Source organism: Serinus canaria, chromosome 7, assembly GCF_022539315.1.
Source record: "Serinus canaria isolate serCan28SL12 chromosome 7, serCan2020, whole genome shotgun sequence".
NCBI lineage: Eukaryota > Metazoa > Chordata > Aves > Passeriformes > Fringillidae > Serinus > Serinus canaria.
In genome coordinates this window covers 11,674,271-11,698,090 of record NC_066321.1, presented here as the reverse complement: position 1 = coordinate 11,698,090, position 23,820 = coordinate 11,674,271, and the positions used below count along the sequence as shown (strand labels likewise).

Genomic DNA, 23,820 nt, shown 5'->3' with positions numbered 1-23,820 from the left:
TTCCAACAAATCTCATTGACTTTCTATCAATGTCCAAGTTTTGCTTTCTCTTCATTACCAATTCCAGCTGTTTGCAGTTCCTCACACAATGCCACTTACAGGTGTCCCAGTTCCTATTCTGTGCATTCCTGTGCCTGCTCTCTTCTCCTCCTCCCTAAAAGGAGACAACAGATTTCCAGTAACCTAATCAACCCCGGGAAGAGAATTGTTATCTGAGCTCTCATCAAATCAAGCATTTTGCTGGGGACAGATGAAGCCCAGAGGAGCGCTGCAAGGCTGCTGTGCTGCCCTGCTCCCTCCTCAAGCCCCCAGGCAGGCAGAGCCCTGTAGCCCACTCCTGGCTGGCAGAAGGGGCTGCAGTTAGAGAGACAGGGAAAAGAGGAATAAAGAATGAGAAAATGCAAATGATTATGATAAAAGACCATCCCTCAGAAGCTGCACATTTTGTTTTCACATCTATGCCAAAGAGCAGTGCTTCTGCAGGGTTGCTTGTTTTCCTTTCCCCACATAAGCACAATGCACTGCTGCTTTTCTGCAGCTGGTAACACTGTGAGAAGCATAACTTACCCCTAAGCTTTTCATAGCAAACTTTCTGCAGTTTGAGCTTGGAGTTGCCAGTCTTAGAGCAAATTGTGCTTTCTTTTTCAGACCTGAGTGAGAAGGGCCCTCTCAGAGTGTGACAACAGGCTGGGTCTGGCAAGGGCAGCCACAAGTGCAGCACTTCTTGAAAATCACGCAGACATGATGGGCTCTGTGCACTTTGAAGAAGCTTCTGTCCTTCTGCTAAGACAGGTAAGGATGATGTGTGTATCCCTGGTCCATTGTGAATGCCCATTCAAATGGTTTATTTATCATTTTACAAGCAGAAACTTCAGTGTATATAGTCATGTGAATAAGGTCTTGTTTTAGCAGGGCATTTCAATTTGAAGTTGAATAAGAACTTGCATGGTCTCTGAAATGACAGCCAGGCTTCCAGATCAGTTTTGCAGTAAATAGAAGTACCACCTTCTTTGCTGATAAAGTATAGATGTATCATTTTGTAATCACAGAAAACCCTTAGAAGAGTTTATGCTATTAGTTCTATATTCATGATCCAGTATAGATTAAACCAGCCAAAAATTGATCCTTACAATGCAGCAGAAAACCTCCCAATCCTCTCCCAACAAACCAAACCAAACCAAATCAAACACAAAACTAAACAAAACGAAAGCAGCAGCTATCAGGAGATTAGCATTGAAGTTATAATTTGAATATACTTTGGAAAGAAGAAAAGTAAAATAAGGCTTAATCAAAATGTAAAATGCAGGAAGATGGCACCTGCCTTGAGAAACTTAACACTGAAGCTTTAAACAAGAGACAACACATACATGGAGGCAGATAGGAATCAGAGCTGCATATCATCCCCATGAGTATCAGCTCACTGTCTTCCCACAGTTACATTTCCCCCAGGTAACAGAGCAACTTTAAAAAAAGAAAAGAATTTACTGTGCCAAAAAATCTTTCCCATTCTCTTAGTATAATTCTGAGCCAGCATTACACATGACATTGTTAATTCATTAAATATCACTGTGATTAATTACATTCAATAGATACAAGGTGCATTCAGGTTCAGTGCAACTTCATTGACCCCAGAGCTGGTACAGCTGTTTAAATCAGGGCAGAAGTGGTCATGTACTACTTCCCACTTGGACTTAAACCAGGCATCATAAAGATATGAGTTGCATGAAACATGGTTTAAGGCTTCTATCTCCTAGTGATCATCCCACATGTAATTATTTTCTATGTTCTAAAAGAGAAGCATATTTAAATGTGATTTTTTTTTCCCTGGTAGCTTCTACCTGTGAATATCCTTTGGAATACTCAAATGGGCCTTTTAATTTATCGTAAGGATTTATGAAGATTTATAGAAATAAATTGTATAGACATGAACAGAACAGAATGGAGCATTCCCCACTGGTTTTTCAACAATTTTCTTTTAAGATGTACTTTAATAAAGAATTACAGTCCATTTTCAGAACTATATCAAACATTTTAATAGCCACATTTGTGCCTTTTGAGGCTAGTCTAACTTCCAGATTCTTTCCATTGACCTAAGAGAAATGGGACAGATCCCAGATTAGCAATCCTGGACTTGGTGGTGTGTCAATCTTTTATCATTGCAAGAGGGTTTTTCTAAAATTGTGATTAAAAGACCCTCTTTCCTTAGTCCTGAACATTTTGGAATGTATCTTCTATATCCACATGATCGTGCTACAGCAAGATAATGTAGATATAGTGAGTGCACGTTGTCATATATCCTTACATCCCTACTTGGTTTCATCCCTATCAAGTTGTACAAGAGCAGGAGGGAAGACAAGAGGGAAGGTTTGCACTTTGACCCGTTGTTCATATTTTGGTTCTTTTATGTGTACCAAATGTCAGTCATTCTGTCGTCTATTTAATCTCGGACACCTATGGAAGATTAAGAGAGGGCAGTTCAATGAGCAGAGTGGGAGAGGGAAGGATAGATGAGATACAGCAGGCAGATAATGTAAAAGCCAACTCAAAGTTCTCAAAAAACTCCAGCCGTTGCCAGCCATCGCCAGCCGTCATCCTTCAGACAAAAAGGAGGAGTTTCCATTCAGGCTTAAAAATCTCTATCTTCTAAAAGATTGGCATGTGAGAATTCTAGAAGGAAAAACTGTCCTTCTTTACATAACACTGAATTAATCCTTTAATTCTTCCTTCTTTTGATTTTAAATATGTTCTTGGCCAGTAGTCTGGATGTACACATGTTTCTAACTGTGCAGCAAGAATTTAGAACTAGTGTTACTGTTTTGTCAGCTTGTCATTTTGATCCATCCAAAAACCAGTTATTCTAAACTATCTCCCAAGCTGCCGGGTCATCTTTCCCAAGTAAAGTAACCTGGGAATAAAAGTGAGCTTTGTTTTTGGAGATCAAAGACTTTTTTTGATCCTTCCTTTGGTAACCAAAGCCTCCTTTCCCTTGCGTGGTGCTCATCAGTAGTAGGTGCAATGAAACTCCTCTCTGCACAAAATTGTCCTCTTGGATGGGGTAAGGTTGTGCTGCTGTGCCAGCATGTATACCATGGAGAGAGGAGAGAATTTCTTTGGATAAAACAGTGAGTGCATATTAATGCGAGACTTTGAGAAAAAAAAAAAAGTTGCAGTATTGGTGGTTGGCAAAATAGCCTGCCTCACAGTCCTTCCTGGGCTATCTGAATGGAATAAATGGGATTTGGGAGTGCATGGTGAGCCAGTAGTCACACTCAGATACTAGCGTTCTAATGACACCCAGAAAATAAGGAAAAAAAAGAGAAGGAAAAAATGAGAAAAACGTACGTGTGCAAAATTTCAGACAGAAGGCACCCAAACTGGTAGCTGGTTTTTAGGATTAAAATTGTAGTGTGAAGCAGCCCAGCCAGGTTGCTTTGCACAAGCTGGAAGAGGAAGGTTTCTGAGTGGTTTGTGCTCATTTTCCACTTGCCCGGACCTGGGCTGCGTGTCGGGCAAATCCGCTGGCAAATGTTAACACTGCCCAAGGGACTGAAAGTGAAGCTGGGGGCTGATGTGGCATGCGGTTGCCATGGTACTGGCCATAATCCTGCCGGAGTCAGATACCCTGATGATACGGCGAGTTTGAGCTTGCTCTGGAGTACAGCGCAGTGACCCTTCCCAACAGCATCTGGTTGTGTTTTAAACTTTTGATAAATTCCATAGCCAAAGAAATCAAAACAATTTAACTAACAAGCCCAGCCTGGCCAAAGTCCAAGCTCAGGCTGCTGCGTTTCTCATTGGTACTGCTGTTTAATGTAGATCGAAGCAAAAGCTTAGACATTCGGGGAGGGAGCGAGGCACTTTTTGGAGATTCTTTCTCCTCTCCTCGTAGCCTTAGTCCCAAAACAAGAGAATAAAACTAGATAAAACCTCCGGTGAGGTTGCTTATCGCGTTTAGAGAACAGTGTATAATGAATGCGTCTCTCCCCTAGATGTTCCTGGCGGGTAAAGCCGCCCGTGTGCGAGGATGTTCCGCGGAGCTCTGCTGCCTCCAGCCCTGCTGTGGCGGGGGCTTGAAAAAGTCGCGCAAACTCGCGGGGAAAAAACAACCACCAAAGTTGGAGGAAAACCACCCCCAGCTCCATCCCCGCCTCTCCGCGAGCGAATCTGCACAAGCCAAACTTGTGCTGTTTGGGGGGGGGGGGGGAAGGTGAGGGGGGGGCAGCTTTCCTCGAGGAAGGGGGATTTGTGTGGGCTCGCTGCAGATGTGCTCCAGCTGAGCGGGGTGTGCGGGGGCTCCCGGCGCTCCCGAGCGGCGAGGCCGGGCCGGGCTGGCGGAGCGGATCCCACCGCGCCGCACAGAAAGCCCCGCACCCAAAATGGTGCGGTTCGCTGAGGCGAGGGGGCGATCCGGGATGAAAGGGGCTGGGGGGAGGAGAGAGAAGATCCGGAGCGGTGAGCTGCTCCCGCGCCAAAAGGGTGGGAAGGTTTAGATTTCCCTTTTTTTTCTTAAAGGGCGGATGGAAGAGAAAACAGACCCTAGAGCCAGTTTTTCTCTTGTGTCAGGGCTTGAAAGCGCTCCAGCGTCTTCCTGCAGGCTGCTCAACTTCATCCCTCGTGTGTGTGCATGTGTGCGTATATCTATTATATACATAAAGTACGTGTACGTGTGCGCGCCGTGTCCCGTCGGCGGCCCGGGCGGATGGGCAGCAGGAGCCCCTCACCTCTGCACGCCGCCCCCGGCCCTCCAGAGCCCTCCCTCCCTCTCCCCGTCCTTCCCCGCCCGCCTCCGCGGAGCTGCTCCGCGGCTGCAGCCGGGAGAGCACCGCGCCGCCGCCGGGATCCGCGGCAGCTTTTGGCGAGGAGCGGAGCGGAGCGGGGGTGAGGCACAAAAGGGAAGGACGGAGGGAAAGTCCCTCCCACGCCCCCCTCCCCCAAGTTTATGATGGGGGTCCGGAGGAGCAGCGCTGCTCCGCGGCAACCGCTCGTCTGCTGAAAACTTGCTGCTCCGCTTTTTGGGTAAAGTTGATGCTTATTGTGTCTTTTCATTGTGCTTTTTATTCTTTTTTTTTTTTTTTCTCCCCTCCTCTTCTCCCGCTTTGGTTGGAGCTGCCCTGCGCCGGTGGGGGCTGTGTGTGAGGGAGGGTACAGTTTGGTGAGGGTCTCTCCTCGCAGCGGGTGCCCGAGGGGGGCCGGTCCCGTGTGTCCCCCGACCTCGCAGGTGAGCGGGGAGGATGGGGCCGCGCGTGTGTCCGGTGTGTGTCCCCCCCCCCCCCCTCCGTCCAGACCCCTCCAGGACCGTGCCTCCATGGCCATTGTTTTTCCCGGGGGCTGCGGTGACAGTCCCAGCCCCGGGCTGCTGCCGGGACCGCCTTGCTCTGGCTCCCGGACGACGGCAGAGCTCCCCAAAGCCAGAATTGAGTTTGTCTTTTTCTCAGAAGAAAAATGAAGTTGCCCCCTCGCCTCCCTGACATCCCCCCATCCGGGAGGGGCAATCTTTCGACAAATATATTTGCTGAGGAATTTAAAAAATTCCCTGCTGCAACTTGATCCCTGTGTGATGAGGAGCGGCTTGGAGAGACCCGGACTCCAATCCTATTAAGGACTTAGAGAGTTGAGAGTTTTTCCCCCGGACTCGGTGGCTTTAAAACAATCAGGGAGGAGGGGAGGGAGATGGGCTCATCTAGATGCCTTTTCTGCCTCAAGTGATTGCCATCATTTCCTGGGAAACCTGACTTTTCCAGCGCGGGGGCTTAGGGTGATTTATCAGTGGTCCTGCTGCCGGCTTTTCCGAGGTTTACGGGCTTATTTATTTATTTATGCACTTAGCTAACCTGCAGCCAGGGCTTCAAAACTTCCCGGGCCGGGGCTGCGGCTTAGCCGCGGGTGCGCTGCGGTGCCTCCTCCGCGGGGCCGGGACCCGGCTCGGCCCCCGGTGCATGGCCCGGGCGTGGGGGGGTCACCGCCGGCCGAGCCAGTGGAACTTGTCTTCCTATAGCTGCCCTCGCATTTCATACTGCCCCAGGTGCTGGAAAACTTCGTGCTTACAGAAATTAACATTTTATTGGTGTATAGCGTTTTTATTTTTACGGCCATAGATAAAGGCACTAGTTGTAAAACCTTGTCTACCCCCAACCAATCCCCTTGTTTTTTTCCTTTTATTCTTTTTTTTTTTTTAACTGAGGCTCCTGGGATGCACAAGAATTTGAAAGTAAGCGTTACTAGCATGTGCATAAAACAGCATTTAAACAAATATTGTATTGGCATGTGCTGTGGAGTTGGTGCCAAAAAAGTTAAGTAAATAAGCCATGAAATTCAAAATACACACAAGTGGAATAGACTGATTTGTTATAAGACTTGCTGATTTTATCTGCTTGTTCTAGCTACCTTGCTTTAAGAAAAACTTTGGAGATCTTTTTGGGGTTGGTTTTGTTTTGGTTTTTTTAAAGTTCTAAACCTAATAAAATTAACTTTATTAGAAAAGAAACTAAATTCACCTGGAAAAGAGGATTTTGCTGGATAATTAACTAATTGTTTATGCTGCTGGGATGTTTGAATTGCGTGATAATTGCTGCATACAGCAACTACAGTTGGTGAATTGGTTTGGTTCAGCTTTTCTGATGGGTGGATGTGGTAATTTGTATTTTGGCTGTAACATCAGGAAATGGTGACACCTGTCAAACTTTGAATTGCAATAAAAATGTAGTATTGAATGTTATTGCAAAACTGACAACTTTTAAGAAGCGAATGAAATTCATTATGGCTTTTCCACTGTAAACAACTCCTGGAAATTTGTCATTTGATTGAAAGCATGACCTATCTGTAGCACTGAAAAGTGCCTGATTGACTGAAGATGAACTTGTTAATCTATAGGTATGTGTGTATCCAACCTCTGGTGTGTGTTTGTGAAAGAGTTGATCTTTAAAGCAAGTTGAGGTAAGATTCACTTCATCTCTAATGTTGTTATTGCTTAAAGTATGTGACTTTGAAGTGCCCAGAAATGCAACTGCTGTTCTTCTAAGGAAAACAGATCTCGAGGACTGTTTCCAACTTCCTTTCAATGTCTTTCTTTTTTTTTTTTCTCCAGTGTATCAAAGGGGATGTATACAGATGGACAAATACTATTTGTGTTAGGTCATTCAATTAGAGAAAAATTAGAGCCATTGAAGAATTTGAACTAGATGCATATGTCAATATAAATCTAGCATAATTTCATTGAAGCTGCTCCAGGTTATACTTGGATAAAAGAGAATAGAACTTGACCTCAGATATCCAATACACAGCAGCTTGCATTCCCAAATGTCTCACTGAAGTCACATTTAGAAAAGACAGCCTTCTGGCTGCATATATATAATGAGCAGTATTTTTGTCATTGTTTTGAAAAGCAGTTTGAACTTCGATGTCAAAGAACCATTTTTTGACTATGTTTTCTGTGATTCTAATGATCTTACAAGTTTATACCACAACTTCCCTTTCAGCGGCACAGTTGTATAGAAGCTGCACAGTCTCTGGGGCTGTGTGTTCAGCTGTATTCAGAAAGGGTCATGTGGTCACTCCAGTTTTGTCTGACTTGAAAATACATTTTTCATGATCTTAATACTTTATCTCTGTTGAGAGCGTTTGAATTTTTCAGTCCTCTGCACCCATCTTTTTTTTCAGTTTAAGGATAGGGTAGAGCATATGACCTAATAGCAGTTGGCATTATTCTCATTCTCTGTTTGCAAGAACAGAAGACACTTGGTTGACTGCCTGCCCCTGTTTTTGGTGGCCTACTGTAAGCCAGTTGTTTGCCCTGTAGTCTGAAAGGTACACAGATACTTCATGCTTTTGTACTCTGAGAAGTGCTCTGTTCATAGTGAAGTTTCCAGTGCAGATTAGTGAAGGCAGTGGATTCAGTAAGCAGTCACCAAAATCTGTATGTATTTGTGGAGCAAACACCTATCTATTGCCCCATCACAAAGCCTCCACTTAATAATCTGGCCAAGGATTTCAAGGCAGTGAGTTTTTTCAAAGAAGCTACTTAGGAACATTAGATGTGACTATAGCATCAAACTAATTAGTTGCCACTCTATTTCTATGAAGCTTCTAGGGCTTTATAGAAATGCAATATTTGCACTTCTCACTTGCTGCTAAGGCATTGAGGTTAAGCGGTCTCTGCTTTTTGTCCGCTTTCTTGCTGATGGGAAAGATTCCAGGGCATTGTTCGAGAGCTGCACAACCCCCTCATGTACCTGGGTAAATATTTTAAACAGTTGCACATTTGGACAACTTGCCACAAAGCATTAAGTGGTATTTAGGGTTTCCTTCAGCTCTGTTGCCAGGACCCTTTTGAAGAAAACCAAAACAACTTGTAGGTATTTGGGAATTAATTAATGCAACACTAAAGAAAATACCAGCAAAGAATGAATCCTCGTATGAATGACGGCAAGAAGGCATTGTGTTTGAAAGGCAAATAATACATGTGTGCCTGTGCATATCTACCATGTATGTACACACATTTGTGTGCATGCATGGAGTATGCACAATTCATGACCTGTGCATACAGCAGATCCCATATATATGCTTCTTCTAGAAACTAACTGGTGTTTGGTGTAAAAGGAATGAAAATTGCATCTTGCATGGCAATCTTGATAGTTCAAGAGGCAAAATGGCAGGTTTCCCTTGTGAGCAAGTGACTGGAATGGAAATAGTGGGTAATCAGGTCAAATTTTCTACAGACCAGCTCCAGTTGGGAGTGAATACATGTTCGATGTGTGTAGTCCAGGAGAGGCCACAGAACTTTTGTTCATTCACTCTTGGCTACTGTAAAACCACAACCCATAACCTTTAACTTTTTCTAAACAAAGTGAACCCAAATGCACTAAAGATGAAATGTGTTGCACAAAGGGAACAGGAAAATTATTCTTTAATTCAGAAGGTCAGAGCTGTAAAAATTGCTTGGGATTTGTGAATATTCAGTACCACAGCAAAAAGAGGCCTCGGTGCCTGGAAGTGGACACCCAAATTAGAAAAAAATTGAAAATAGGCTCCCTTGGGCTCCTATTGTAATGAGTGGAAGCGTTTCTGATACTGTCATGGGCATGACTGCCCAAATACATTAGTCACTGGTGAATCTTTTCTTATCGTTTCACAATTATTTGTGATTGGCTGTCACCTTTCTGCAATTATAAATATTCTAAGAGGAAACAATACAAATTAGAACTGTAGGTACCAGGATCTTTGTACTGGATGTATTTCTTTTTACTTTCTAAGTGTTCTTTTTCATATGAAAAGAGTCTTGCAGCTTTATCCTTATTCAAGTCTTTTCTTTTTGTATCTACTGGGGAGAAAACCATTAATTTTGAGGAATGGTGAGAGTAAGCCTTAAGCTGTCTTTGACATTTTAGTTTAACTTGAATAGGTTAATTTTTTTTTTTTTTTTTTAAGAAAACAAGTTGGTGGGAAGTGTGTTTTAACTGTGAGCACCCGATTTCGACCATTAGCATAAGAAAAAAAGTTTTAGTGCATTTACTATTGTATTGAATGAAGAGTTCCAACAGTCAGGGAAAAGAAAGTAAAAGGCTGTAAAGAAATGATGGTCTATTCAGATTATTCAGCAGCCCAGAGCTCTGGTCATCTGCCTCTGAAATCTGTGATCGGGATATCACTTTTATCTTCCTGTGCCTTTCTCTCCCCTATTTCACATGTTCACTTTTGTCAAGGTTTATTGATCACGTTTTCTTCTCTGCAAATCTGTGGAAAATTTAATGAACCAAAAACAACTGAGAAATAAAAGGAACTTTTTATTCATTAGTAACTAGATTGAATTTTGTTCTATAGTCACTACCCTCTTGCCTCCCATGTGCCTCATTGTGTTACTCCTGCAGCAGTTACAGTATGTACAGTGGGGATGGCCACATTATTAATTCTCTTCCAGGGAGAAGTTTGTATAAAGTTGTGAACTCATGGCAGCCCCAGCTCTGCTCCTTGGCTTTTCTCTGCCTTCCTGACATTTGGATTCTTGACTGTGGTCCTTCTGTCACTAAATACCTTTAAGTGTGTATTCGGCAGAGCATTTACCTCTTCAGGAATTAAATGTATTTGCTGCCTAGCAATTAAATCCAAATTTAAATGATTGCAGATTAGTAGTAGTTATTTACAGTCCTGATTGTTTTGGTGCTGTGATCCTTGTTCATTACACATCTGCTTTGCCGTGGTGCTGCCCCAGAGCGCTTTGTGATGCAAATGCTTTTGTTAACTTACAAATAGTTTCAGTATCTAGATCATCTCAGGTGACATATTTGAGTCGCTTCTTTTTTCCCAGATGGACTTAAAAATGCTGTAATTAAATGTGGTTTCCAGTATGATTAAGCTTTGCTAACATTTTCCGTGGAATGATTTACTTGAATTCTGGCACTTTCTGAACTTGTCACTGGAAGATTTTTCAATAAACTCCCCTTTTAACATTAATTTCATTTCATTTAGTGCAGCTTGTAAGTGTAGGGATATGAGTTAAAATGAAGCATATATCTGCCTGAGAGATTACTTGGATGTTTCTTGATTCTTAAGAACTTTACTGCTACCCCATGTTAAATACAAAGTCTAAATCCCAGGGGAAGCAAAACCATGGAGTTCTGTAGAACAGTCCCAAATACTCTCCCAGTGAATGGTAGCATCAATCCTGATACTTTTAAAGGATGATCTAAAAGCCACAAAAGGGGCTCTGGACTTGAGTTTGTAATTTCAGCTACAGTGATGGCATATCTGTTTTTCTGTGCATGGAGTGACTCTCTGTTCTGTACGAGTAGACACTTGCAAGCTTCAACTGCCCGTAAATCTGGAGAGAGGACTTTGTGCCCAGCAGAATGAGCCCTGCTGGAAAAAATCTGGGCTTCTGGGGGGAAGGCGGGAAGGGGGGGAATAGTAATGAAACATCTATCCCCTGTGAAATGTAGAATTTTAGTGTAGATAACTCATTCTCATGAAACTAATGAAATCTCACCAGAGGAAGACACCTTCCGTGGGATGCTGTGCTGCGCAGCGGAGGCCGGTGTGGGTCCAGCCCCTCAGAGAGGAGCACCCTGTGGTCACAGTCCCTCACACCCCCCCATGAAGTGGCAAATTCCCCCAGCAGGGGACCAGCTGGTTCTTCCCAGAGTCTGCAAGGGATTGTTAGCTGCACGGCTTAATTCCTGCAGTGGCAGTGGGAAAACTTCCTGTGTTACAAAAGCAATTCAGAAGAGTGGAGGTTCTGTAATATTACAGGGCTGTGGCTTATATTCATCACTAAGAGTTTTAAATACCCAGTCTCTGGAAGTTAAATCCTGTTTTTTTAAATGTATATTTGGTAATTATATTCTATTCAAGCAAGCAGATCACCTGGAAGTTGTTTACCACTGTGTTAAGCCGTTTGATTCTGTCGCTAAAATTCATTGAAAACCCCTTGAAAACATCTCAGCATTTATTTTTTTTCAGCTCGGAAAGAGGCATTCCTAGCCAGAATCAGTGTATTGCTCCCCTCCATGCTGACCTGAGGAGCTCTATTAGAGCCCTTTTATCACACCGTCTTTAAAAGCAAGGTCTGTTGATTGCAGCGGTGTTAAAAGAGCATCAGTTCCCAACACCAAGATCGCTCTTTTCACAGCAATGCTCAGCAATGCCCCTTTGTGCGGGGGACAATGCAATAAGTCACACAGGACTTTCTGAGCCACCTCTATAAGGAACTGTAAGGGCTGCTGAAGTACACTTGTGTTAAGTTGAATTGATTGAAATTTAATGGCTGTTAGTAGCTATGAATGGTAATGATTTTCTAGAGTATCTTCACCATGCTTGACATTAATAACTGTAGAGTGTGTATGTGTGACGCTAGTATGTTATTCATTTTTAAAGATGCTTTCTCCCAGCCCTCTTTCCCATAATTTAGTTGTTTTGATGCTTCAGAAAAGAAAAAAATTCTTGTGCTTCGAAGGGCACGTACATCTTGTCAACATAATTTTGTGCTCAAGATTTTTATTTTTTCCAATTCTAACATAAATCAGACTACAATATAGTGAGAGTGATGAATTTGTTTTACATGCCATCAAGAATTAATGTTATGCAAATAAAAGCTTTACAGGTGCCATGATTTACTTAATAATTTCAAGTTCTAATATTTAAGCTCATTCATTATGTTTGAGTAAAAAAAATAACACAGCATGTTCATATTTTAAAAGGTGAAATGTGAGATTTGTGTGCATTTGCTGTGTGTAGTTGCTGTGTAAGCACATTTGATGGCTAAGAAAGAATCAATCAGTGTTTGCATTCGGTATCCTATGCCTATAGATGTTACAGAGACATTTCAAAGAGAATAATCAAATATTTGTATGTAAGGAGAGGAAGATGGTGGGGAAATATCCTTCAAAGATACAAAGAAACAGAAAACTGCCAAAGAAAACTTTTTTGGCCTTCAGAATTTGAGCAGGGCAGCACAGTTTTGCTATGCAAAGTGGCCTTTATTTCATCCTGAGCCGTTTGCTCCCAGACCTGCTGCCTTTGCTGCTTGGTGAGGATGCACTGAGGAGCTGGTGAGAGCTGCAGGCATCCTGGGTCAAAGGTGAATGTGAATGTGATGGCAGGGTTTTCAGGCTTTGATATAATTTTTAGTGTGCTTCCCAAAGGCTAAGGACAAGGGGGAGAAAGTTTGACACATAAATACATCTTGAATCTCTGAAGATAAGAATAGATTTTGATTTTATTTCTCAAAAATTGAGGTCACAGTGGTCTCATGACAGGCTGAAAGCCCATCACTCAATTTTTTTTCTGTTTCTTACTTTTCTTTATTTTTTTCTTCCAAATGAACAGACAGTTTCTTATTTTTGATACATTGTACACATTGAGTTAGTGACAGCATATTCAGGTTTTGAAGTTTGTGACCCCCGGATCAAGGTTTAGCACCAGCATTCAGGCCTCCCTGCCCAAACAGTAGTAATTTCACTGATAATGCCATGAAAGAATCAAACCTCTTAAATTTGGTAACAGTGAATTAAAAGTGAATCTTTATAAAATGCAAGAGGATCACATGTTTCTGTGGTTGCTACAGTTCATAGTTGTGGAAGTAGGCTCAAGAATTGCTCCTTGACCTCTTCAAGCCCAGGGGACCATTGGCCAGGGAGCAGAGTGGTACTTGGCTTTTAGTAATTTTGACAACTTCTCCTTTTGCTCTGTGTTCTTGAGGAACTTGGAGGAGAAATTCATTTGGATGCTCCATTCAAGCAAGGATTTAGCTGGGTGTTAGAGGGCCATTTGGAAAGTGGCACACAGTGTATGTATCGTGATCAAGTTAATTATGTTGCTTTGGCAACCCCAGCTTTGGTATTTCCTGGCTAGGACTCGTTGATGGAATCATATTCCAATATCTGGCGTCATCAACACTAAAATCTCCTACAAAACCAGGTCAGTGTTGTAAAAAAGTTGCAGAAAAAAGAGATGGAGGATTTTTCTGAGAGTGTTAACAATTCATTGTTTTACATGCTTTGTGTTGAAGTAAGTTTCTGTTTAGAATTTTTAAATATAATTCCATTGTAGGAAATACAGTAGCAATATAATTGCTTTTCCAGTGGACTCCAAGTGATTGTTTTACAATCCCTTTTGTGGAGAATTTCAGCATTTTGAGGTTTTGTTTCAATTCACAATAAGTCATATTTGGAAACCCTAAATTTCTTTGTAACTGCAGCAACTGGATTCTTAACTTTGCTCGCTGCTTCTGAGAGCTGTAAGGGAACAACAGGGCTGAGCACAGCACATGCGTTACTGAACCATGTCCATGGCCAATTTTTTCATCTTTGATTTATTTTGTGTGCTCTTGGGGTCTTTCTCCCATTTTCTGCAGAGAAAAGAGAAGGAGGGGGGAAACACTGTGCATTTTGGGGTTACATTATCCCAACAAAGCTTGCAGTTCTTTAGAGACCTTGCTGCAGCACTCTAAATCTCCATTTCCTATTTGAGAAAATGTTCCTACTTCTGCATATTACTCCAAGGCCTGTGTCAGGGGTTGGTAAATTTTAAACTATGTGTTGGACTTCTTCTGATAAATTCACTGATGCTGGAGGTGATTTCATCCTCTGGGTCAAAGCACTTGGGAGAAGTGGGCAGTGAAAGGCATCTCTCTGTGAGAGGATGGGGATGAAATGGGGCAGCTCTGGAAGTTGCACCATTCTCCCAGGAGCGTGCAGGGTGAGGGGTCTTCCTCTTCTCCATTCCAGAGGGCATTTCCAAGGTGCAGGTGGCAGGGGCATCTTTGCCAATGCATTTGTTTCCTTTAATCTCTTCTCAGGGTAGAGAGACACCTGAGAATCAGACTCTGTCCAAGCTCTTGAAGGTGGGAGATGAGATGGGCTTACTTGGTAGAGAGGAACTCACTGCTTGTGAGTTGGTGTTGCTTTCTGATGCCCACTTTGGGCTGGCCCATTTCTGGTCACTATGGGTTTCTCTGCACCAGGTGGTGGCTTTCCAGGGAGGCACTGCCTCAGTTTAGGCTGGAAACTTTTAGTTCATTGGGTGCAGTCAGGTGATTAAATGCTCCAGCTGCCAGGCTGGAGGAAGGGGACATAGAACAACTTGGTACCCCTAACTCTGGTCATTTTGGTGTCTTCCTCCTTTGCTGTTGAAGATGCAACTTTTCAGCCTCCTGCCATCACCCCACTCCCTCCTCCTGTTACTGCATGTGGAATAACTAGTGCATTCATGGGGATTACCAGAATCAGATCTCCAGTGAAGTGTAGGACCCTCCAGTGGAAGTGAAGAAGGCAACCACTCAGGATGTCTTCTTGGAAGTGACTTCTCCCTCCTTTCCTCAGTCCCTCTCTTCTGCGTGGTGCAGCCCAGGGGCTGCTGCCTGGGACTGGCAGGCTGTTAGCCCTGATCTAATGAAGGGGGAGCAGTTGGGGGTTTTTATCTGGTTTATTTTTTTTCCTCTCTTGCCGCGTGTTGTTGGGTTGCTAGGATGAGGTCTGTGGTCCTGGTGTGCTCTCTGGGTGTGCTAAACCACTCGTCCCACAAACCTCCCATGTAGGCTGGACTGGGAGTCCTTGGTTTCAGCAGTTCAAGCAGAGTGCAGTGCTGCAGGTGCTCTTTTGCTGGCTGAGTGCTTCAAATGTCACACCTATCCTCGGCTTAACATCTGTGCTCTTTCAACATCTCACGTGAGCTAATGCAGTTTAGGCATCACCCATTTCTCTCTCTCTCCCTGGAGGTTACAGATTTCCAGACACCCTTGAGATGAAGTTTTAAGGTCATCAGTGGCATTTTTAGGTCACAGAACTGCAGGACCTTGTCTTCTTGCCAGCTAATCAAATGACTAATTAGTTCATATATCGCTGCTGTTATCTTTCTCTCTAGCTTTGGTTCAGCTCTGCAGGATGAATCCTGCTAGAAGATGACATCTGAGAATTTCTTGATTGGAAACTTAGAGGCAGATATGGTCAAGGGTGTCCATATGAGCAATCACTGGTGCCTGTGTTAGTCTCTGTACCCCTATTCATCCACGTGTATTAATGCATCCGTCAAAGTACGGTATTTAAAAACAGCCTTGCTCTAAGCCTTTCTGTGATTGTGGCAGTGAATACTCAAAATACGCAGCACTCTTAATTCCATTGTAATTTGAGTAATATGCACAAGACTGTATTTTACCAGATGTAGCTGTATACATATATTTTAATTTATTTTATTCTATGAGCAATTTTACATCTGGGCACTTTATCCTGCACCCTCTTAAATGCTCACAAGCAGGGACTTGGGCAGTGCAAGCCTTTGTGCGTATCACAGCCACATTAACCCACTTTATTTCACACTTTTCTCAGGTGTTGGTGGCATCTGGTTGTGACAGATGCTTTCTGATAAAGCCTTGAGATCAACATGCCTTTGGAGACATCAGTGCTCTGTGTTGGTACTTGCAGACTGCTGTATCCAAATACTCTTCTTTAATTGTCTTATTAAGTAGAGAATTAAGCTGTGTGCTTTGACTGTTTTGGTGCCAGTGATTCTTATTGCAGGCTTTGGCACGGCACCACGTTGTGTTTTAAAGAGACAGCATTGCTTTAATGATGTGGGAATTGAGTTGGAGGATAAAAATCTGCTGAGAAAATGGCTGACTGAAAGTACAGTACGTAAAATCTGATTTTATGTTCTACCCCTCAGACTATTAGGTGGGGGGGTTTAGTTCAAATGCCTGCAATGATTTAAGAAATAAAAAGCAGAAATTCTCCCTTCTGCCAGACCACAGGCTCCTCAGCGCCAGACTTGCAGACGAATGTCACATGTTGCTGTATGTTTTGAAAGCATACCATGTGTTATTCTTTAGCTGTCTCAGTCTTCCCCCCCCAGCTATATCATCTTCCCCCTAGCCAATCTCACAAAAAAACTTGCAATGAAAAAACTTTCCTTTCCCCCCATCCGGCACAGCCCCCAGGATGTGTTCCCCTCTACCTGTCAGTCCACGTGAAGGTCTCTGCCTGCAAACTTGCAGAAGTGATTTTAACTTGACTTCATGTAACTCTGCCTCCTATGCTTTAAATCAGGCACTTTTGACACTGATATTGCAGCTTATGTTGTGCGTTAGGATCAAGAGCTCACAAATGACTAAACATATGGTTAAAACTTTTTTTTTCATGAAATATAATATGTTTCAGTTTAACTCAGCTGTGGGTCTAGATAACAAACCTCCACAGTTTGCCATTAGAATAATTGCATTTCCAGAAACAATTTTTTACTCCTTCTTTTCTACTGTCTTGGATTAATGTTTCCTCCAGCTAATGACAGGACTGGACATGCAAACTGGATTAGAGCATAGTGTGAGTACTATGAGCTGAACATGCTGGCATCTCACTTTATTGCCTACAAGGTTAAGCAGTTTACTGTGAGGTTGCAAGAAGTAAACTGAAAGCAAAAAGGCAAATTAATCCAGATCTCTTGGGTTCCGTCAGTGACGACCGTGGCTCCCAGGGTATTTGCCTCTAAAATGTTGGTTTGCCCGTCCCCCCAGCCTGCAGCAGTGGAGCTTTCTGACTTATGACCAACTTGTGCTTAAATGGGAGGTCAGAGTCCAGCCACCCCTCGGGTAGCTGGGCGTCACTCCGGCAGAGTGGCCACGGGATGCCGCTCCTCCTCCTGATCTACAGTGCCAGGATGAACGTGGCAGAAAAGTTGGCAGCAGCAGCCTGGCGCTGCAGCTCTCGTGAATGGTAAAGGCTGCTTTGCATTAGAGCTGCTCCCTGGGGCTGCCTCCTTGCAGGAGGTCTGCTCCCAATTTCAGCAGGGGTAGGAAGCAGCCAGCACTCGTGCTCGACATCTCTATTAAGTTCACTGTACCAAGGAAAAAACAGCTACTCAGGAAAGCCACTGCTTGGGTTTCTGCAGAAAAGAGCGTTGAATTGGTCCAGTGGCAGAACTTTAGATCACATCTCTGATAAGCCAGAAACTGCTGGGGAATAATGTTACGATAAAGGATGGGTCTGGGAAGACCAGGGCAGATGGTGCAAGGGATCGTACTTGCATCACACCCATGTGTAGCTAGCTAGACCACTGCTGCAAATTCATCATACTTCTTTTGTATTCCTTTTCTTTTTCTTTTTTGGTTGTTTATTTGTTTAGTTGTTTTTGTGGAGTTTCTTTGTTGTTTTTTAACACTGCCATGAATGGGACTTATGCAAGTACCTGCATCCAGCTGTACCTTATAATTGTAGCTGATATTTCCACCTATGAGCTTAGGTGCTGGTTGTGCCATCTGGTGTCACAGTTTGCAAGTGGACTGGTCATACTGGGGACTGAATGAGTCTGCTCACTTACTGATCACAAAAGCTTAGATTTGAATCCATGTTGGAAGGCTGGATCACAGCCTGTGTCTTAAGTATGTTGGGTTTGTGATTCTCTTTTCAGTAGAAATGAAAGATTTATTGATTATATATGGAAAAAATAATAGAAAGTTTGTGTTTCATATTTAGGTATGAGTGTGATGCTTGAATGATGAGGTGTTCTGTGTTCAGAAAGAAATCTGGTACCATCCCACATGAGTGCAGGACTTCCACTGGGCTGTGTCTCTGACAGGTCAATTTGACAACTCCTGCTTTACTGGGACCTCCTTCTTCACCAGTCCCTCATGTTTCCTGGGGAACTGCAGTGTTCAACTGGACTCAGCAAACCAGCTGTTTTGTAGTGGTAGAAATATTGCAGGGACAGGGCAAGGGCCCTGCTGGGATCACTAGCCTCAGGCAGAGTGACTCCTGTGTACAGAGTTGACTGTATAGCTTGTATCTTTAGGAAGGAAAAATGGGTGTTATGTTTCCCCTCGAAGTCAGTGGGAACTTCACCAGAGCGCCACAACTTCTCACATACGGTGGATGGTGGCTTAGCTGCTTCACCCACCAGCTCCTTCAGGACCCACAGCTTAGTCCCTTAGAAATACCAGTAAATGTTGCAGCTCTGGCCCCTCACCAAGGACACAGGGCTGCTCTTTGTATCCCAGGTTCACGGCAAAGAGCTAGTGAGTGATGACTGCTTTGTGAGACCAGGTGTGACCAGGAGGGCACGTCCTGCCTTGTGTGCTGCCAGTTGCCTCTCAGTGGACCCCTGTGACCTTTTTGTACCAATGTGTTAGATCTGGAACTGTGCCTTGGAACCATGCAGAGCTTGTACTGGAGCAGAATAGTGACTTACTCTGCAGCCTTCCACAAGCAGTGATACACACTATGCTTCCCTCCACTTTATCTGCATACAAGTAGGCAGGGGCATTTCTAGATAATTGCTATAAACTGGAAATGTTCACCATGCTAAGGATTTGCATGGTTGGGACAGACCTTTCCTTTGTGACACTGTCATGGTGGCACATGAGAAGCTGCTTGAACCTGATCCTCTTGATTTATGAAAGAACTGGTTGTAAGTTTGATTATTTCCCATGGGGCTTCTCAGAAAGCAATGCTTTCCCTGCCCTTTTCTTATCTGAGGGAGCCCTTCCTGTGGTCTGCAAAGATCACTTTACTTACAGGGCGTTTGTGGGACATGCATGTGTTACAGTTCTAGTTGGTAGGAATACCTGTGCGTATTATCTTAGAAAAACTATTGCATTACTATGTAGGAAGTTCATAAAACTTTCACTGTCTATTTTTAAAAGGAAGATCTTTGCCTTAAATTTGTTGCTGTTTAGCAGAAAAGCCAGTGCCCCAGCAGAAGAGGAGGCTGGAATGTGTTGTTATCAGCTCCTGCTCTGCTAGACCTGCGGGCTGGTACAAAACCACAGTTAGCTCCTGAGCAGGCACTTGGCTCACGAGGAGTTAAGGGACATGGAGGAGTCCCAAGGAGACAGATGCACAGACAACCTGGTGGCAGCTGGGAAAATACTGTGGGGGAAAGAAGGGATGTAAGACACCAAACCTGCAGGAAACCAGTCTTCATTATTTCTGTAACTTGTCTGACTACTTGCGCTCTTTTATTAACTTTTTATTACGGCAAAAGTGAATAGAATAAAAATAGTCTATGTGCCAAGGGGATAAACAGGAATTAAAAGGATTAAGTTCTGAACACTTTACTGCTTTTGGAAAGATGTTATTTGATTTACTAGCTTAAGTTAAACTTACATGACCAAATTACTTCTTAACTTAATAATGACCTTTGTGGGGTGAAAAACCCCATCTGTTTAGGTGTTTTAGAAGGACTTAATCCAGAATACATCATAACTCTTTTCCATGACATTATGGAAGAGTGGAGCAGCTATCCTTTGTGTCATAAGCTAAATGAGTGCTGACTGGGATTTGAGTCTTCTAGAAGTCAGCATGACCTGCATGTGGTGTAGCTATAGATAACAACTCAACATGTAAAATAGCAAGGGAACTATTCCCAGGGTTACATTAGCTATATTGCCAACTGTGATATTTTTGATTGTTTCATTTTTCATAAACTCTTCAGATACTTTAAGATAACTTGTTGGGTTGTTTTTTTTTTAATATTAAAGTCTTTGTTTTCAAAAGAGGGCTCATGGAAAGTTGATGACTGACAGTGGCAATTCTATTTGAGATCACCTGCAATAAACTTCTCTCCTGATTCCTCTTGATGTAGTCAAGCCAAGCTCCTGCCCTTTATAAGTGTTCAGAGTTGCTGGCAGTTTGTGTTGGTTTCCTCTGAATCCACAGTGCTTGTTTGTGGCTCTTTTTCCCCCCACAGCTCCTCACACAGCACACTTGCATGTTGGACAGAGTCCAAATTTCCTCCCTCCTGGGGATTCCTTTGCTGTTAATTTAAGTGATGGCAAATGCAAACTTCTTGCCAGAGCTTGCTGTGTGTTTTTTGGATGCTTTTTATAGCTGTTCCCTGAGGGGTCAGCTTTTGTCCTTCCCCACCAGGCTTTCTGCTGTGGGGAGAGAGGCCTTGAACTGGAGCTGATCAGTCCCACCTGGCTTTGAATGGATCTCTGACATGGCTTCAGGACCTCACTGTCTTTCACAGTTTTTGAAGACTTTTGCTTTGTTGTTGTTTGTACAAAGCTGAGCTTTATAATAACTTGAGTGTATATGTAATCTTAGAAGCAGAATTGATCATTCATGCCTATAATAGAGTGTGTCTAAGTTCTTATTAGATGGTTTTCTGCAGCACTGTGACCTGATGATTTTAGATGCTTCATGAAAGTTACAATTAGGGAGGAAAATTACTATTTTTAATAGGTATGCAAAATAGGCTTTCTCTTCAAAAGTCATGTGGTGAAGACATGGTGCTTATATGAGACAGAGTGAATGTGTTGAAGAGAAGTGAGTGCCCATCTGCTGTATGCCTGAACTGTAGATTTGTGGGAAATCTTCTCAATCCGGGGATGTTCAAACAGATCAGAGCACAGTCTAGAAAAGCACTGAGTCTCCTTTCAGGTAAACCAGCAGTAGCCAGGAAATTTGAAAGGCAGCCCTTCAGCTTGAAGTCATATGTGTCTTTGCTCATTTCCCTTCAAAAGGTCTGCCCCTGTCACCAGAGGGGATTTGAGTGCCTCCCCCAGCCACAAGTTCTGCTTTTCAGGGTTATTCTCCAGGGCCTTTGTCCTGCTGTGAGGTTTGTGCTTGCACAACTGAGAACCTGTTTAGTTGTGGTTTTAACCCCTGTCAGCTGTTTTCAGCAGTCTTCCTCTGATTTGCCCAGACAGTTTTGTTGAAGGAACTGTGCAGCAGGACGTGTTAACAGGACAGGGAGAATCAACATTGGCTTTATGGAGATGCACATGTTGGAGGAATGTCATCTGTCTGTGCTTCGTTTTGCACTGGGGTCCCACAAGGCACTGTGTGTTCTGTGATCAACTGGGCTGTTGTAGAAGGCAGAACATTTGAGCACAGAGGTTTGTAACGCCAGCACTGCATAGGTTTGGTGTCCATTTCATGTTGAACTGAAAGTCTCTGGTGGAATCAGAGAATCACAGGAATGCTCTGTGAGGGCACCTGGTAAACTAGTGGAAATGATGATGGAGTTCTCCATTGTGGCATCCTGGATGGAGAAATAAACCCTTGAGTCTGGAAGTAGTGTGGCGGGCAGACTCAGTATTTGGGGAAGGTGACTTGTGGAGACAATGCAAGAAGCAGCACAACACTTCAAAATGGGATTCAAGTAGGAGGAACAACTAGATTAACTGGGGGTAAAAATCCAGTGGAGTGGACATCCAGGATCCAGCATCTATTGGGATACCTATGTCCTCGGGAATCAATAACTGAGCATGAAGATCTTGCAAATTTGCTGCTTTTCATAACCTAAAAAGACCCCCCCAAAAGAGGTTTGGTTGCTTGTCCTGTGCTGAGGCAGCAGATGGGACTGAGGACACAGCACTGGTAACTGCAGAAAGTGTAATGCATTCAGGTCTGCTTCACTCCATTACAATAGAGATTGACAAATTGGAGAGAGTTCAGGAGAAAAAAAGAAGTAACAAGAGAGCTTGAGGGATTGACTTACAAGAGAAGACCGAAAGAGCTGAATATAGATAACTTGGCTAAAGGATGACAAATGGGGTGGTTGAGATATAAATCTACAAATATCTGAAGGGTGTAAACACCAAGGCTATGAAGAATTATTTAGAGTGGTACAATGGGGTGTAACTAGAAGTAATGGGATGAAATTTAAGAGAAGGCAAATTTCAGTTGAATAATGGGAGAAGCTTTTTGACAGTGTGATGTATTAAGCCATGGGCTGCTTTTCCAGCAGTAGTCCTGTTGCTCGCTGTTTAGGGCACAACCCTGTTTGCTTAAGAAGCCAGAGTTTTCCAGAGTCTTTATTAAGGACAGTTTCAAATCATGCCTTTTGTGTTTTATGTATTTGATGCAGAGGCATGCAAGCCATACACCAAAGCTGCTGTGCCTCTCCACACATGCACCATGTCTGGGTGTGACATAGCAGCTCCTGGTGGTGGAGATGAAGGCAGGGGTGTGAGGAACCTCTTGAGCCACAGCTGAGCCCAGATGGCCCCACTGGCATGGCAAGCTTGGCCAGGTCAGTAGTATCTGCTCTTTGATCAGGACCTTCTTTTACTTCCCACACTCCTCGCACCCAGGTGCTGTAGTGTTACCTTTTGGGGGTTAGTTCACTTATGGTCTCTGGAATAGATATCAAAGTTATGCTGCAGCTCTGTACCAAGAAATCTCCCACTTTGCTTCAAAGAAATCAGGACAAACAAGCTCCCATTGATGCACATGGTCTATGATCTTTTATAAATCTACAATACTGTACCTTAACTTTTTCTTTAGAAACTCCCATTTCTTCTTCTGCTTTTCACTTCACTTGAAATGCAAACTAAGGTCAGAGGATCACTTTCCTACTGGCAGAACACACTGCATTGTCTGTCATTTTAAAATGTCCTCCACAGTAACTGAGGAAAGGTTCATTTCTCTACTCTTTATGCTTAAGAGTGACTCTTGAATGCATTTTGCTTTTCCTAATCTAGAAGGGCTAAATTAGAAAATTAGGTTAACTAGCTTTGTAAATCAAGTTAGAGTTATCTCAACTAAAATGGTAGCACAGGGAAGATGGCAGATTCATGTAAATAGAGAAACAAATGCAGCTGTACCACTTAGCACACACTGGAAACTTGGCTATTTTGTTGAAGAGAGGGAGGACAGAAAACTTTAAAGCACTGGCATTCTTGGAGCATAAATGAGATGAGCTGAAAGTGTCTTTTATAATTGTTCTTAAATGTGTTTTGTATTGCTTGTGCTGTCCCTGAAGAGGTCTGTGTCCATATGCTTCAGGGAAATTTCTGAATTATATCCTCTCTCAGTCTGTGGGAAGAAAGAACTGCTGAAGGGTTTCATTCTCCTCTGCATGGGGATGAATATTTTTCTTGCTGAAAAATGCAGTTTTGGTCTCCTCAGAACTGGATTAATTTGGTGGATGATTTTCTTGGGGAATTTTGTATGTGGGGAAATGTCAAAGCAATTGTGTCTTCACTGCATTCCCATTACTGAGGGCTGTGGTGAGAGTACACTCCTGGAGAGGAGAGCTTTGCTTTGAACCACTTTTCACATCCAGGCCAGGAGTGGATGTGTGCTCAGGCCCCATCGTCTCAGGAGAGCAGCATAACCACTAAGCTACCTCAAGTTTGCCACCTTAATCTAAGTGGTTTCCATTCAGCAGAAATAAATCATTTATGTCAGTATGACTCCAGAATTATTTTTAAAAAATAGTTTGGTTTCACTGCTGTGCAGGAGTATCAATTATCCTCCCTACCTTATTTCTGAGGCCACTTTAAAAAGGAATTTTAATTATGCAGCTGGGGGTCTCTAATAGCATTTGCAGGAGACATCACTGGAGTTTTTTTTCCCTGGAGGTTGATTGATGATACTTTTGCACCTCTATTAG

General features: G+C 43.2%; 1 protein-coding gene across 3 annotated transcripts in view; it reads left to right on the top strand.

Moving 5' to 3' along the window:
• The first annotated feature begins 4,491 nt into the window (after positions 1–4,491).
• The window catches only part of GLI2 (GLI family zinc finger 2), a 186,766-nt gene continuing 167,437 nt past the window's right edge, over positions 4,492–23,820 (top strand). Inside the window, exons 1-2 of one of the 3 annotated variants that reach the window (XM_030241757.2) lie at positions 4,745–5,016; positions 6,871–6,933. The gene's annotated coding sequence lies outside the window, so the exon portion shown is untranslated. Of the gene's footprint in view, positions 4,629–4,744; positions 5,017–6,870; positions 6,934–23,820 lie in introns of those variants that run through there. The other 2 variants (XM_030241758.2, XM_030241756.2) reach the window with 2 other exon arrangements.